The sequence below is a fragment of the Marmota marmota genome, unplaced genomic scaffold, assembly GCF_001458135.2.
Source record: "Marmota marmota marmota unplaced genomic scaffold, marMar, whole genome shotgun sequence".
Taxonomy (NCBI): Eukaryota; Metazoa; Chordata; class Mammalia; order Rodentia; family Sciuridae; genus Marmota; species Marmota marmota.
The window spans coordinates 11,409,424-11,423,684 of NW_025999941.1; the positions used below are offsets into that span (position 1 = coordinate 11,409,424).

Here is a 14,261-nt window from a genome sequence, read left to right on the forward strand (position 1 = left end):
CCCCCCACTCCACCAAAAAAAGAAAAGAAATGTCCACTCGGTCAGGGGCAGAGTCCAGCCTGTCACAGTGCAAATCTGTGTCCCCGCCCCCATTACTCTTCCCTGCCTTACCGGGCCCTATGTAAATGTGGTGTGGATAAAGTCCTGAAACTATATTTGAAATTAATTCTCAGAGGCCAGAAGCAGACTCCTAAGGAATCACAAGTCAGTGGAAGATGTGTTGCCATGGATACCCACTCATCTCCAGCCAGGCTGTGTGCAAATGTAGCCACAGCGGTGGGGAGCCTCCGTCCCTAAAATGAGGTGCAGTCCTTAAGGAAGAGACTCTTGGAGCGATTTCCCGAGCTTCCCCCACAATGCGCATGCCATTGCTTGCTGCTTCAGGAGAGTCTCCATGGCAGCACAAAGCCCTAGGAGGTGCTCATCGAGTACCAAGTGACAGAGTGGCTCAGAGCATGGATTTAGGGACAACTTCTTCCTCCACCAGCTGCTGGCCGGGTGACCTTGAGCAAGTTACCTAACCTCGGAGTTTCTTCATTGTTCAGTGGTGGAAGTAGTCACACTCACACTCAACGGCTGTCAGCTGTCATGAAGGTGGAAAGAAATGGGATGATGTCCCAAAAGCACAATGCGAGGCCCAGAGCAATCCAGAAAGAAACGTTCACTAGCTGCCAGTAGCCACCTGCCCACCCTGAGTCTTTAAATGAGAACAACCCACTTGAGAATTGACACGAAGGAGCAGATGGCATGCCAGTCGATTCTCCATTACTTACTTCTTCTTCTAGCTCAGCCATCCCACTTCTGACTATTTGGACTGTTCCCAGCCACAGCCACATTGGGACCTCTGAGAATACATGACCGATCTACTTTTTTTTGGGGGGGTAGGGTACCTGGGATTGAACTCAGGGGCACTCAACCACTGAGCCACACCCCCCAGCCCTATTTTGTATTTTACTTAGAGACTGGGTCTCACTGAGTTGCTTAGCACCTCACTTTTGCTGAGGCTGGCTTTGAACTCGAGATGCTTCTGCCTCAGCCTCCCGAGCAGCTAGGATTACAGGCATGCACCACTGCACCCAGCTACCAATCTTGATTGTGCTTGCTCCTGGCCCTGATGGGTCTCCAGAACGCCTTATCCCCAGAAGCTCAATCCATGCACCAGGACCACCATCTGAAGGGTGACCAGATTGTGACCCAACCTTATGAATATGTAACCCTGCACGCACATGACCTTAGCAACTCATCGAAGAGAGGAGATGGGGGGAAAAAATGAGGATGTGTTATCCATGTGATGAATTAGGTGGGTTAGAAAGCATCGTGATTTATTTGGCATAAAGTAGCCGGCATCTCTGAAAGTTACATCAAGATGTTCATGTTTAAGTGGCAATATGGCAGGGTGCTTTAAGAGCCCCAGGAGAGACACCAGACACCAAGGACAGCTAAGGGGGAGAGGTCCAGGTACAATGCCATGGGTGATATAGAGACTGAAATGAAGCTTGTGAGGCATCCAGCAAGAAGCCCTGGGAGTCGTGTTTTCTCAGCAAGAACAACTCTGCCCTGAGTTTATACACAGGTGTGTGCACCTGCTGGTAGGCTTCACCCAATGATTCTCCACGTTTGAGGTCATTGCAATCTCTTCTACAACCAAAATTTAATCATTGAGGGAGTTTTCAGATCCTTGGAGGACCCAGTGAGCCCTGTAAATGCCTGCTGTAGGAACAGCAAGGATGCTGAGCAGCTCAGGTGGTGCACCATGCCTCTGCCAATCTGTAAGTATACCGATCAGCCGGGCGCCGTGGCGCATGCCTGTAATCCCAGTGGCTCAGGAGGCTGAGACAGGAGGATCACGAGTTCAAAGCCAGTTTCAATAACTCAGTGAGACCCTGTCTCAAAATATTAAAAAGGGCTAGGGATGTAGCTCAGTGGTTAAGCATCCCTGGGTTTAATGCCCCAGTCCCCCACTCCCCAAATGCCTAGTTTGATCTCAGAGCCCTGTGAGGTGGATGCCATTATCATCCCCTATTTATAGATGAAAACTGAGGTTTGGAGAGTTGAACAGCTATCGGCAGAGGGAGGCTTTATGAAACTGGAGTGCACGGATTTCTCCTGAGACGTGTTCAAGTGATTCAAATCCTTGGAACTGTTTCCCCTTCGCAACTGCCTGCTGTTCTTCTGCCACTCAGCCTCCTTACTACAAATTCAGCACCTAAACCCTGTTTCCTTGGTCCACCATTTCCCCTAGTCTCAATCCATAAAAAGCACTAAACATCAAGGATAATTTGACTATATTAACACCAACTGGGAAAAGAGATTTGCTGCATATTTAACTACTGACCATTAAGACAATAAGAAAGCCAGGAGCAATGTTGCACACAGTGTAATCCCAGTGACTCAGGAGGCTGAGGCAGGAGGACTGAAAGTTTTGAGTACAGACTCAGCAACTTAGCAAGACTCTAAGCAACTTAGTGAGACCCTATCTTAAAATAAATAATAAAAAGGGCTGGGATATGGCTCAGTGGTTAAGTACCTGTGGGCTCAATAGCCATACCGAGAGAGAGAGAGAGAGAGAGAGAGAGAGAGAGAGAGAGAGAGAGAGAAGGAATGGAACGAGAGGACAGATATTCCACTAACGCAGAAACNGCGAGGCCCAGAGCAATCCAGAAAGAAACGTTCACTAGCTGCCAGTAGCCACCTGCCCACCCTGAGTCTTTAAATGAGAACAACCCACTTGAGAATTGACACGAAGGAGCAGATATTCCACTAACGCAGAAACACAAATGGCAAATGAACAAATGGAAAGTTGCTCCACCTGATCCGAAGTCGTGGGCACAAGAATTAAGAACACAGAGTTTCCATTTCACACCCACTTGATGAGAAAAGCTCCAATCTTACGAGGTGTTGACAGAGATGGCCCCTAGATCCTGAAGATGGTTTCCTTGTTGTCTTCTAAAAGTTAAAAAACAAAACAAACAAACAAACCATTTACATTAAATAACTGCTATAAATAAGATGTCCATAATTTCTCCAGTTTTGGTCTGAACATTAAACTTACAATAAGAAGATGCAGGTTCTAAAACAGAATTTCTGGTTAAATGACCCTGGCCCAGCCAATTTAGATCTCTGCCTTTACCCACGTCAAACAGGGGTACCTTTTCTTAACCCTTTTTCTAGACAAGCAGACACAAGTTTATGTGGCAATATTTTGTTAAAGTTACTAAACAAAAATAGAGTCAAGTACATAAGATTTTTATCATATCAGCTCTTTTCTAACATTTGAGTAATATTTTTATAATTTAACCAAAGCAAAAATTGTATATGCTCAACAATACAAAAATGTAGGTAAACAAGGTAAAACCAAGTGGTAAAACCAGTCATAATAATATATCCATTCACCCAATGTTTTCAATTATACTAAGAATTAATCGTGTGGTGGCACACACCTGTAAATCCTAGTGGCTTGGGAGGCTGAGGCAGGAGGATCACAAGTTCAGGGCCAGCCTCAGCAACTTAGTGAGACCCTATCATAAAATAAGAAGTAAAAAGGGCTGGGCATGTGGCTCAGTGGTTAAGTGCCCCTGGGTTCAATCTCTGGTACAAAAAAAAAAAAAAGAGTTAATTCTAAAAATCGGTAAAATTTCATGGAAATCTTCCCTCTTAGCTCAGGAATTCATGTCTTTGTCAACAGGTTGTCTGGTATCAGCCCCTGCTTCCAGTACTGGAGCAGTTGTATCGTCCATTGCTTTGGTGGAACAGATTTGGCCACCAGCCGTGATCTGTCTGTGAGTCCCTCAGCCAGATCCAGCCTGCCATTCTCCTCATCAGTGATTGTGTCTAACTTCTCAGATATGAAATCTTTAAAGATGAGGTGACAAGCCCAGGTTCCCTCAACGGTGCCCAAACCATCAATAACTAGATTATTTTCAACCACAACATTTAGCAGAATCACCAACTTTTCCTTTGGTTGTTAAGGTCACACTATCATGATTCATAAAATAGTCAGGGACCTTCTGAGTGATTAGGATTTTGTTTTAGCCTTGAAGCTTTTTCAGCCTTTAGAGTTGCCACAGGAACAATCTACTCTAAAAGCCGACTGTAGTTCCAGAGGCAGGGAAGTCAAAAGCCAAGATGCCAGCAGGTTCTGTACCTGGTGAGGGCCCAGCCTCTGCTTCCAAGATGGCGCTTTGTTGCCGTGTCTTCATGTAACCCAGGGTAAAAGCAAAAGGCTAAATAGTTTTTCAAATTGTATTTTTTAGTTATAGGTGGACACAATATCTTTATTTTATTTTCATGTGGTGCTGAGGAGCGAACCCAGTGCCTCACACATGCTAGGCAAGCACTCTACCACTGAGCCACAACCCCAGCCCAAGGCTAAACATTTTTTAATTAAAGTCTGCAATCCATCGTGATTTGGGTTGTTTGGGTGGGCAGGTGAGAGAATGGTTATACCCTTTGCATTTCTATGTGGATCCTCAGTTGTCCTAGTACTTTTTACTAGATTCTCCCTTCTTTCCCAGTGTCTGAAATGTCATCTCTGAGATAAATCATTCCCCTGTGCACCTGAGTCTGTTTCAGTGATGTCTGTGGTGTTTCATGTTTTTGTCTTTGGCTACATAAGCACCATACTATCCTAATGATTCTTCTTTTGTGATAAGGCTTGACATCATCTTTTTAGTTTTCACTCTTTTAGTTTAGTTTTGACTTTTCTTGACTTTGCTTTCCCATTTGAATGGTAGAATAAGCTCCTTAACTTCTTAGAAAACCCCAGTTGAAATTTTGATGACTATTGTCCTGTTTCTGACGACACTGGAAGCAATGTAACTTTTCATTTTATTTCCATTATATTTGTTCAAAATATTTATTTTAGTTTTTTTTTTGGGGGGGGGGACCAGGGATTGAAATCAGGGGTATTTAATCACTGAGCCACATCCCCAGCCCTATTTTGTATTTTATTTGGAGACAGGGTCTCAATGAGTTACTTAGTGCCTCCTTTTGCTGAGGCTGGCTTGGAACTCATGATCCACCTTGAAGTTTTTTCAGCCTTTAGAGTTGCCACATAGGAACAATCTACTCTTAAAGCAGCCTCACGAGCAGCTGGGATTACAGGTCGGCACCACTGCACCTGGCTCTTTTAGGTTTTTGGTAGATGCCTTTTATCCGGATAAGGGAGTTCTCTTCTGTTTTTAGTTTGCCCTGAGTTATTACCGTGAAGGTTGTTGAATTTTATCAAAAAATATTTTTCCAACTATTGAGATTGTCTTATAGCTCTTTAATATATTAATGTGGTTACTATAGGAATATGTATTTTCTAATGTTAAATTATACTGGCATTCCTGGGATAAACCCAACTTTATTATGATGTATCATTCTTTTTATATTTTGATAGAATGTATTTACTAATATTTAACTTAGAATTTTTTCCATTTTATTTATTTTATTTTTTATTTGTTCTAATTAGTTATACATGACAGTAGAATGCATTTTGACACATCCTACATAAATAAAGTATAAGTTCTCATACTTCGGGTTGTACATGATGTAGAGTTACACAGGTCATGTAATCATATTAACTTGGGATTTTCTGTGTTTTTGGTGATATTGATCTTGTCTTTTTTTATTTTTTTGAAGAATAACTACTTCTTTTTTTAAATTTATTTTGAACCCAGTGCTTCACACGTGCTAAGTGAGCACTCTATCACTGAGCCACAACTCCAGCCCTGGTCTTGTTTTGATATCGAGTTTGTTCAGACATCATAGAGTGAGTTGTGATATATTCCATACCAGAAGAGGTATGGAACAGAATGATCAATTGCTTGAAAGTTTAGTACAACTTGCTTCTAGGACCACTTCAAAATTTCATCAATTTCCTTAATAATTCTAGAATGCATATTTTCTCTAGTTTCAAACTGACATATTTTGCTGGGGAATTGAACTTTTTATCATTAGGTAGTGATCCTGTCCATCTTTAACAGTATTTTTTGTTAACCTGTGTTATCTAAAATTAATATGGTTGCTGGGCACAGTGGTGCACATCTGTAATCCCAGCAGCTCAGGAGACTGAGGCAGGAGGATCTCCAGTTCAAAGCCAGCCTCAACAAAAGCAAGGCACTAAGCAACTCAGGGAGACCCTGACCCTAAATAAAACACAAAACAGGGCTAGGGATGTGGCTCAGTGGTTAAGTGCCCCTGAGTTCAATCCTTGGAACCGATAAGTAAATAAATAAATAGAATTTAATATGGCTACACTGGCTTTCTTTGGCATAGTGTTTGCTAGGTGTATCATTTCCCCTCACCTCTCCTTTCAACCTGTTCAAATTCCTGTGTTTTAGGAGTACCTTTTGGAATGATCCCATTAAGAAGACATGCAATGAAAGCAGTAGGGACTTGGTAAGTACAGTAAATTGAAGCAAAATTGTCAGTGCACAATAATAACAATGACATTAACATAAAATTTGTGGGTTTGGAAGAAGGATGAAATAAAATATTGGACAACAATAAATTATCAAGGAGGGATTGGAGTTAAGGAAGGGAATGAAGATAACTAGGGCCTTGTTAAATATGGGTAGTAGAATGTTCCTGCTTTGGGACTTTGTGTAGTGAGCTCATACAACTCATCTCTTCTGCTGTATGTGGCATCTTTCAGTAAGCTCGGATGTGGTTCATCATGATCTATGGGAATCCTGGGTTCCTCCTTACAGAGCACCCTTCTTTGTGCATGCTTGGTTTGAAGGAAGGCTATCCACCTGAGACCATCATAGCTTATTTGCAGGTTTTGGCTAAATATGGGCCTCTTAGGTTCAGCTCCTTCAAGTTACAGCTGGCCAAGGTTTAGTCTCCTGACGCTATTAATAAGTGCTATGTCTCAGGACAACCCTGTATTTCCAATTTATTTGTTGCTCACTGGGCCCTATTCTAATTTTGACATGCTTTCAGTCCAATAACACATGGCAAAACCTGTTTTATCCAGGATAGAGGTGTTTGGAAAAGGGTTCATCTGGTCCACCATATGCTGAGATGCAATTTGAATTTTAAAAGCTTAAAGGTGAGACTGTTAAAAGTCACCAGCAGGTTTTTAGCATATTCCAAATGACTGGAACACTTTGGAACTCCCTTTTCTTTCTTTCTTTCTTTCTTTTTTTTCTTTTTTTTGGTACCAGGGATTGAACTCAGGGGCACCTGACCACTGAGCCACATCCCTAGCCCTATTTTGAATTTTATTTGTAGACAGGATCTCACTGAGTTGCTTAGGGCCTCACTAATTTGCTGAGGCTGGCTTTGAACTCATGATCCTCCCTGCTTCAGCCTCCCAAGCTGCTGGGATTGCCACCATGCCCAACTGAACCCCGGTTTTCTTCTGAGCTTTGTTTGCTTTAAAATTTGATGAAGGGGTTGGGAATAGAGCTCAGTGGTTGAGGATGTGTTTAGCATACCCAAGACCCTGGGTTAAATCCCCAGCACCAAATAAATGAATTAAATAAAATTTAGGAGACATCCAGATCTATGTTCATCGAAATTTTTTTTTTTTTTTTTTTTTTTTAAATTTCAGGGACAGGGGCTGGGGTTGTGGCTCAGTGGAAGAGAGCTTGCCTAGAACATGTGAGGCACTGGGTTCGATCCTCAGCACCACATAAAATAAAAGAAATAAAGGTATTGTGTACATCTATAACTAATTTTTTTTTTTAATTTTAGGGACAGAGAATTGGGGCATCCATTAGAAAATTGCTTTTAGCCTGAACTTGTTGTTTTAAATAAAATTGAGTCACTGTTTTTAGCCTTTTATGAATCCACCAAAATGTGATATTTAGCAGATTAGATGTCTTAATTTTGCCCAGAAACAGATCATAAAACGCTTTGTCCAAAGCCTACTGCAGTCTAAGTTCTGTATGTGATATCAAGCTTCCAAGATCTACTCATGGCAGTCACTGCGTAAAGTATTCTGTGGTGTAATTACTCACAGGGCACCAACACTAGCTCTGGGTACTCACCTCTTGTGCTTGAGTTTAATAATCAGGTGCAGAGGGCTGGGGCTGGGGCTCAGAAGTAGAGCGCTTGCCTAGCATTCGTGAGGCACTGGGTTCGATCCTCAGCACCACATAAAAATAAAATAATGGTATTGTGTCCACCTACAACTAAAAAAATAAATATTTTTTTAAAAAAAATAATCAGGTGCAGAATTTTTCTGGGAATAGACACCATACCTCTTGGTTTCTGGATCTGTGCATCAGTCTATCTCCCCTATTTGAAATGGGAGCCTCACTCATCATTCCATCATTCTCAAAGATCACTGTGCACATCCAAGTGGCTCTGGAGGCGGAGGCAGGAGGATGGTGAATTCAAAGCCAGCCTCAGCCACAGTGAGAGACCCTAAGCAACTTGGTGAGACCCTGTCTCTAAATAAAATATTAAAAAGGGCAGGGATGTGGCTCTGTGGTCAAGAGCCCCTGGGTTCAATCCCTGGTACAAACAAAACACAACACTATGTACACTTCTGAGATGCTTTTGGTACTCTGGTAATTTCTCTTGATCTGGTAACTTGGATCAGTATAAATTGCTGAGTGCTCTTTCCCCATCTTTCTTCCTATCTGGAGCTGAAGTTCTCTCTGCGTGATGTTCTAAGAAGATGAAGTAAAATAGGAAAGTGGGAGTCTTCCTTTCCTTCTGCTGCCTGTTAACATACCATATGCTCAAATCCCTTTTTATTCATCTCGATCCAAATCTGGGTTTCAATTGACCTTTTCCTGTCTAGCGTTGGAGTGCCAACCCTTCTGCATCTTAGTCTCCTTTGCTTCTCCTTAATGGTACAGGTTAGTCGGAAAATTTCCATCACCTTCCAACTTCCACGCAGGTGCTTGGAAAATCTGAGCTTATCTGAGTAACTACTCCCTCAAAGTCCGCTTTGTCCTTCCCCTCCAAGACACTCCCAGGCCCAGGGCTGGGCGCAACTGGCATTTTCAACAAGTGAATCCATACAGCAAGAATCCCAAGTTTAGAAGTTCCTTATTATTTCGTCTTTCTGTGATCATATACTTCACTTTGACATATGTTGACTTGTGATATATTCTTTTTTTGGAACTAGGATTAAACCCAGGGGTGGGTGCTTAACCCCTGAGCCACATCCCCATCCCTCAGCTTCTCACTGAGTTGCTTAGAGCTGGCTTTGAACTCATGCCTCCAAAGTTGCCCAGGCTGGCTTTGAACTCGTGATCCTCCTACCTCATCCTCCAAAGCTGCTGGGATTATAGGCGTGCACCACCTCACCCAACATGAATATATTCTTATTACTTGACTCTTGCATTGATGTAATTTTTTTTCATGTGTATGAAAGTCATCCTATAATTTAGTTTGTTCTCCTTGCAGGAAGGAGTCAAATTGTATCTTCCATAGCTTGAGTCCTAGGCACAACTAGATGCTTGATAAATATTTAACTCACAAATAAATGAAGAAGCAATATTTTGAGTCATTTGAAGAGATATTTTTTGGGGGCGCTAAAGTATTGATAATTCATAGATTTCTGGGTACAAGCTCTTTTAAGGTCCCACTTTGTTATAGCTTACACATTTAATTCCGTTACTTGTTACGAAAGCAGGAAGTTTAGTGATTAGAATATAAATTTGGGTGGGGGGGTCCTGGGGATTGAACTCAGGGGCACTCAACCACTGGGCCACATCCCCAGCCCTATTTTGTATTTTATTTAGAGACACGGTCTCCCTGAGTTGCTTAGCGCCTCATCATAGCTGAGGCTGGCTTTGAACTCATGATCCTCCTGCCACAGCTTCCTGAGCCGCTATGATTACAGGCGTGTGTCAAGATGCCTGGCTAGAACATGGATTTTTTTTGTTCAGATATATACAACTTTGTTTGGGTATCAGCAGTATCCCTGATGAGCTGTGAGACCTAAGGTGGGTCGTTTAACCTCTTTGAGCCACAAAAATTTCCTCATTTGTCAAGAGGAGACTAAGAGTTCCATCTTGGAGAGTTGTTGTTGGGTGGCTTCAATGAGATGATGGACATAAAGCACGGAGTGCAAGGTGAACTACACAGGAACAGCTAACTGATACTTGCCTGTTTCCTGCCACTCATCGTCATCCTATTCCCTGGGGTGATGGAGGTGGGAAAGGTCACAGCCTGGTGGAGTCAAGAGCCACCCAAGAGAACAAATGCCCATGATGTACCATGGGCTGCAGGGCTGTGGGTGATGGAACAATTAATTTTGCCTGGATAAGGCTGCTGCAAGGTGGTGGCCACTGAGCTGCAGATTGGGCAGAGGGCTCGGTGGCTGGCTTAGAGTTGTCCTGCGGGGTCTGCTTGGGGAATGGATCATGCAAATGGCTTCTAAGCCCTGAGGTGTTGTCCAGCGGCATCTGTGTACGCACGGTGTCTTGTGCTATCCGTTTTTTCTCTTATACACATTCTCATGTGCCGATACGGCCTTTGTCTGATTCCATCACAGTTTGCGTGGGATTCCCTAATCAAATAGTATCTCATATTTTCTTCTTATAAACAGACTCTAAGCCAGGTGCAATGGCGTATGCCTGCAATCCCAGCAGCTCTGGAGGCTGAGGCAGGACGATCGTGAGTTCAAAGCCAGCCTCAGCAACTTAGCGAGACCCTAAGCAGTTTAGGGAGAACCTGTCTCTAAATAAAATGTGAAACAGGGCTGGGGACGTGTTTCAGTGGCTAAGCGCCCATGGGTTCAATCCCTGGTGCTCCCCCCCGCCAAAAAAGATAAACTCTAAGTCTTTGGAGGCAAGAAATGTGTCTTTGTTCACACAAACAGTACCAAACACATAGTGGGTCATGTTTGATGAGTGAATGAATAAAAGAACAAGTGAATGAATACCTCTGATGGCTAGCTCCACCATGTGCTGGCTATGAGATCATCATCCCTCTCTGCATTTCCGTGCTTCTGTCTGTAAAGTGGGTTTAGTAACAAGTGCACATTAGACAGTGGTCCCTGTAGGCACCATTCAGGTCTGGCTGATGTGCTGTTGCATTTGGGAGATATCTGCAGACTTGGGCAGGATGAAGCCTAGGCATTCTGCTTCAGTGGCTGATAGGAGAAGGCTTCAGAACTCTGCCAAGGCTGGGTTGGGACTTGTCTGATGATAAGGAATTCCTCTCTCTCTTATCTGCCACCCAGAAAGGAGAGTGCACCTGGGAAGGATCCCTGGCCTCCCACCTGTCTCAGGGGAGTCACTGATTCAGGGAGAGCTGGAGGTGAATTCCCCATCTCCTCCTGCCTCCTTGGCTATGCTGTGAAACTGGAGCTAATTAAAACTTCTTTCTTGTCATCCACTGGGTGAAGAAGAGTCACCCAGAATATGATTCATCCCTGGAGATCACCTAAGTATGTCTAAATAATAAAACTGTGACAGGGAAAAACCTCATCTGGATAAAGAAATTCCAGGCCCTGGGAGTCCTGGGGGTAGGGAGAGTCCACAGACTGTGAGTTACAAGAAAGAATGAACTGCCCTGTGCTGTGGCGCATGCCTGTAATCCCAGCAGCTCTGGAGGCTGAGGCAGGAGGATCATGAGTTCATTGCCAGCCTCAGCAACTTATGGAGGCCCTAAGCAGCTTTCAGGCTGGGACCTCCCGGAAAGTCATTTGTTAATTTAATTCCTTTATTCATTTATTCACCTGATGAATATTCCCAGAGCCCACATGTTTTGGTCAGATTTTTTTTGCTGCTGTGACCAAAACACCTGACAAGAACAATTAACAAGGAGAAAATGTTTATTTGGCACTCATGGTTTGAGAGGTCTCAATCCATAGATAGCTGCTCCATTTCTCTGAGTCCGAAGTGAGGCAGAACATCATGGTGGAAGGTTGTGGTGGAGGAAAGCAGCTCAGAACAAGACAATCAGGAAGCAAAGAAAGAGGTCTGCTCACCAGCAACAAAATATGGCTCCTTCAGCCATACCCTACCTGCGGAACCCAGTTAATCCACATCAGTGGATTAATGCACTGATTAGGTTAAGGCTCTCATAACCCAATCATTTCCCCTCTAAACTTACTTTCATTGACTCACTCATGAACTTTTGGGGGAATGCCTCATGTCTAAACCATAATGCCACAACTGCAGGACCAATACGTGGCCCACGGAGAAGAAAGGGCAGCTCAGTTTTATTTCTCCTTGCCTCTCTGTGGCAGATAAACTGGCTTGGAAAGGTGCAAGTTTAGCAGTGAGGAGAGATAAAACCAAGAGGGAGGACTAAGGAAGCAGACTTTGAGGAATAAATTATCATGGGGACTGGGAATTGAAACTTGAGGTGTGAGTGAAGAGGTGGCCAAGAACTTGGAGGAAGATGCTCCAGCCCAAACCAGATAGATTGGCCCAAAGCCAGCATAAATTTCAGAAGCCCTGATAGAGTGAGCTTTCTTTCAGGCATGGGTGTTCGTTCACCAGTGGCCTCGGAGATGCCCCTCTGCTGTGTCTCTGAGGCTTCCTGCCCATGGCACATTCTTAATGGAACATGCTTAACTCAGCCAGGATATACCCCACCTGTCTGGAGGGCTTGGAGGGCACAGGTCTGGAAGGTTCCCTTGTGGTGGATTTAAGTGGTCAAGAGGCTCCCTCTCAAGTGGGAGGCAAGGCTCAGCGCAGCCAGAAGACCCAGATGAGGTCACACAGCAGGAGCTCACTACTCCTTGTTAACTGAATGAATGCTTTGATGAAAGAAACCCCACAGTGCAATGTGAGCCCAATATGGCCTTAGAGAAGACTTCCTGGTGGAAGTGACATTAAATTAAGATGTGTAAACAGAAAGGAGCAGCCAGACTGAGATGAGATTTAAATGTCCCTAAAAGAAAAGACCATAATGGGGATTTAACCAGTGGTTGTCTAAAGGCCTTTCCAGATGCTCCCCAGCTTTGGAGTCAGGCTGTCCTGGATTGGAATTCCCTGTTCTGTCCTTTCCAGGCAGAGCCCCTGGGCAAGCCCTCGCTGTCCGCGGGAGCCTGGGTTTCTTCTGAGAAAGGAAGCCAGTACCAGTGTCTGCTTCAGAGGATGACATAGGACAACTCAAGTAGCGTTACTCTTTTGGCCTGTGAACCCATATCAGTTCCGTTTCTTTCTCCTGGAGCCCTCTTTGGACAGAGATCCTGGCTGAGTCTCTTCGGTGAATGCAGCGCTCAGTAGCAACAGGTAGATGTTCAATAAACTCGGCCCCTCGATTTCTGGCCTCACTTTGTGGAATCCTGCTTCCTGGGTTGCAATGCCTTCCGACTACACCCCGCCCCACTGTGCACCCTCTGGGAGAGTAATGTTCAGTTCTGACATCCAGAACATAGTAGGTGCTTGTGCAGCAACCCTGGCTTTAGGTCTTTGCAGAAAGGCTGTTGGGGTCTGGTTGTGCAGGATATCAACTTGTTCTCTGGGTTTAACGTTTTGAGCCGGGGTCGCGGAGAAGCCGGAGTTAACGCCCGGGAATCCCCTAGACCGAGCGCTGTTGGAGGCGGGGCCGGCTTTTCTGTCGGCGAACAAGGGCCTATGCGCTGCACCTTTAAGGAGTCGAGCCGGCAGGGGCGGGAGTGAGAGCGGCTCGGGAGCGTGCGCGGCGGGGCCGAGCTGAGCCGGGGTCTGGGGACCGAGGGCCGGGCCGGGCCGGGCCGGGCGGCGGGATCAGGCGGCTGAGGCCGGTCAGGTGAGCGGAGCGGAGTGTGTGTGTGTGTGGGGAGCACCCAGGAGAGGGCTGGGGGCGCCCCAGTGGCCCATGACCTGCCCCCACTTTCCGAGTCCAGGCTGTCCCCTTCCTGCGACGCGCTGGGTGCAAATGGGTCCTGGATCCGCAGCTCCCTTTCTGGTCCGTTTTCCCGCGGTGGCATCTGTCCTCCTCCTTGGTGCTTGGAAGGGCCCGAGACTCCCGAACCCGGGTGCATCTCCATCACCAGGCTTCCCGGGTCGAGCTGCCACCCTCCCGAAGCCCGGGGACAGGGCGAGGTCGGGGTCGGTCCCGCACCCTCCGGCCACTCCGCCTCCCACCTCCCGCGCCCGCAGCAGCCCGGACACCCCAGTGCCTGGAAGGCTAGGGTCCTGCGCTCCAGTTTCCTCCCCTGCCTGGAGAAAGGTCACAGTCGCCCTCCCAGACTACAGCAGGTTCCATGTCACTTCCCCCGCGTCGCCCCCGATGTCCATCCATACCCCCTGACATCGCTCTCCTTGAACACCTCTCCACTGCAGCCTGTCGGCAACCCTCACCCCCGCCCGCCCCAACTCCCTCGCCCTTGCGCCCTTGCCCCGGGCCCTCCCGGAGACCATGCCGGC

At 45.5% G+C, this 14,261-nt stretch overlaps 1 protein-coding gene and 1 long non-coding RNA gene across 3 annotated transcripts in view; both read left to right on the forward strand.

Moving 5' to 3' along the window:
- LOC125616259 overlaps positions 1 to 8,040 on the forward strand; it is a 22,417-nt gene extending 14,377 nt beyond the window's left edge. The window contains exons 2-3 of the long non-coding RNA XR_007346880.1: positions 6,327 to 6,384; positions 7,544 to 8,040. This is a non-coding gene — a long non-coding RNA (uncharacterized LOC125616259). The remainder of the gene's footprint in view (positions 1 to 6,326; positions 6,385 to 7,543) is intronic.
- Positions 8,041 to 13,550: 5,510 nt separating this feature from the next.
- Positions 13,551 to 14,261, forward strand: part of Abhd6 (abhydrolase domain containing 6, acylglycerol lipase) — a 44,651-nt gene continuing 43,940 nt past the window's right edge. The window contains exon 1 of one of the 2 annotated variants that reach the window (XM_015494480.2): positions 13,551 to 13,641. The gene's annotated coding sequence lies outside the window, so the exon portion shown is untranslated. The remainder of the gene's footprint in view (positions 13,642 to 14,261) is intronic. The other variant, XM_048801178.1, reaches the window with a different exon arrangement.